Raw genomic sequence first — 3,018 nt, 5'->3', positions numbered from 1 at the left:
CTAAGGGAGAGGCCAGACGCACTACGGAGAAAACTAATTTCAGCCGCTTGTATCCGGGATCTCGTTCTTTCAGTCACGGCCCAAAGCTCGTGACCATAGATGAGGGTAGGAACGTAGATCGACCGGTAAATCGAGAGCTTCGCCTTTTGGCTCAGCTCTCTCTTCACCACAACAGACCGATACAGTGCCCGCTTCACAGCAGACACCGCACCAATCCGCCTGTCGATCTCCCGCTCCATCTTCCGCTCATTCGTGAACAAGACCCCAAGACACTTAAACTCCTCCACTAGGGGTAGCACATCCTCCCCAACCCGGAGGAGGCACTCTACCCTTTTCCTGCTCAAGACCATGGTCTCAGATTTGGAGGCACTGATTCTCATCCCGGCCTCTTCACACTTGGCTGTGAACCGCTCCAGTGATCACGCCCCGATGAAGCCAATAAGATCTGTGAATAGCAGAGACGCAATCCTAAGGCCACCAAAATGGATCCCCTCAACCCCTTAGCTGCACCTAGAAATTCTGTCCATAAAAGTTATGAACAGAATCGGTAACAAAGGCCAACCTTGGCGGAGTCCAACTCTCACTGGAAACGAGTCCAACTTACTGGCGTTAATGCGGACCAGACTCTGACACTGGTCATACAGAGACCTAATTAAAGGGCCCGGTACTCGATACTCCTGGAGGACTCCCCACAGGATCCCTCGAGGGTCACAGTCGAATGCCTTCTCCAGAGCCACAAAGCACATGTAGACTGGTTGGGCAAACTCCCATGCCCCCTCCAGGATCTTGCTGAGGGTGTAGAGCTGATCCAGTGTTCCACGGCAGGACGAAAACCAAACTGCTCTTTCTGAATCCGAGATTCGACTATCCGATGGACCCTCCTTTCCAGAACCCCAGAATAGACCTTACCAGAGAGGCTTAAGAGTGTGATTCCTCTGTATTAGGAACACACCCTCCGGTCACCCTTTTTAAATAGGGGGACCACCACCCCAGTCTGCCAATCCAGGGGAACTGCCCCCGATGTCCTCGCAATGCTGCAGAGCCGCGTTAACCAACACAGCCCCACAACATCCAGAGCCTTAAGGTACTCAGGGCGAAGCTCATCCACCCCCAGGGCCTTGCCACTGAGGAGCGTTTTAAAAACCTCAGCAACCTCAGCACCAGAGATGGAAGAACCCGACACAGAGTCCTCAGACTCTGCTTCTGCAATGGAAGACGTGTTGGTGGGATTAAGGAGGTCTTCGAAGTATTCCGCCCACCGACTCACGACGTCCTGAGTTGAGGTCAGCAGCACACCACCCCCACTATAAACAGTGTTGGTACTGCACTGCTTCCCCTTCCTGAGACTCCAGATAGTGGACCAGAATCGCTTCAAAGCCATACGGAAGTCTTTCTCCATGGCCTCTCCGAACTCTTCCCACGCCCGAGTTTTTGCCTCGGCGACCAGCCGAGCCGCCTGCCGCTTTGACTGCCGGTACATATCAGCTGCTTCCTGAGTCCCACAGGCCAGTAAAGCCCAATAGGACTCCTTCTTCAGCTTGACGGCTTCCCTCACCGCTGGTGTCCACCAGCGTGTTCGAGGGTTGCGGCTGCGACATGCACCGACAGCCTTGCGGCCACAGGTCCGACTAGCCGCCTCAACAATAGAAGCGCGGAACATGGTCCACTCAGACTTAATGTCCCCCGCCTCCCTCGGGACATATTCAAAGCTCTCCCAGAGGTGGGAGTTAAAGCTCCGTCTCACGGGGGATTCTGCCAGCCGTTCCCAGCAAACCTTCACAATACGCTTGGTCCTGCCAGGTCTGACCGGCTTCCTCCCCCACCATCGGAGCCAACACACCACCAGGTAGTGGTCAGTGAAGAGCTCCGCCCCTCTCTTCACCCGAGTGTCCAAGACATACGACCGCAGGTCAGATGAAACGACAACAAAGTCGATTATTGAACTACGGCCTAGGGTGTCCTGGTGCCAAGACCACATATGGACACCCTTATGCTTGAACATGCTGTTTGTGATGGACAATCCATGACGGATTGTTGGTGTCCAACAACAGAACACCACTCGAGTTCAGATCAGGTGGGCCATTCCTTCCAACCACGGCCCTCCAGGTCTCACTATCATTGCCCACATGAGTGTTGAAGACCCCCAGAAGAATGAGGGATTCCCCAGGAGTGGCACTCTCCAGTCCCCCCTCCAAGGACTCCAAAAAGGGTGGGTAGTCTGAGCTGCCGTTTGGTGCGTAAGCACAAACAACAGTCAGAGTCCGTCCCTCCACACGTATGCAGAGGGAGGCCACCCTCTCGTTCACCGGGGTGAACCCCAACGTACAGGCACCGAGATGAGGCGCAACAAGTATCTCCACCCCAGCTCGGCGCCTCTAACCAGGGGCAACTCCAGAGTGGAAGAATGTCCAACCCCTCTCAAGGAGACTGGTTCCAGAGCAAGAGCCATGCGTTGAGGTGAGTTCGACTATATCTAGTCGGAACCTCTCATCCTCGTGCACTAGCTCAGGCTCCTTCCCCACCAGAGAGGTGACATTCCACGTCCCAAGAGCCAGATTCTGCAGCCAAGGATTGGAACACCAAGGTCCCCGCCCTCGACTGCCACCCATTGTACAGTGCACTCGACCCCTTTGGCCCCTCCGACAGGTGGTGAGCCCATTGGAAGGGAGACCCATGTTTCCTCTTCGGGCTAAGCCTGGCTGGGCTCCATGGGCAAAAGCCCGGCCACCAGGTGCTCGCCAACATGCCCCACCTCCAGAATTCCTGCTTCCTCCCTTACCAATTTGTGAATAGGTGTGTAAATATGAGTGCAGGTGGGTGAATGTGGCTTAAGCACAATAAAACCTCTGTTCAGTAGTTGATGTGACTAGATAAGCATTATGCAGTATACATTCAGACTATTTCTCCATTTAACATGACAGTGTGAATTGATAGAGTTTTGTCTAGGTAGGCTAAAATCTGCTACAGTAACTTACCTTTTCTCTCAGTTTTTAACACTTCAACACAGCTCATAAACAT

This window comes from Fundulus heteroclitus, chromosome 14, assembly GCF_011125445.2.
Source record: "Fundulus heteroclitus isolate FHET01 chromosome 14, MU-UCD_Fhet_4.1, whole genome shotgun sequence".
Lineage (NCBI taxonomy): Eukaryota > Metazoa > Chordata > Actinopteri > Cyprinodontiformes > Fundulidae > Fundulus > Fundulus heteroclitus.
The sequence above is the reverse complement of the archived record's forward strand: the minus strand, read 5'-3'. Positions refer to the sequence as shown.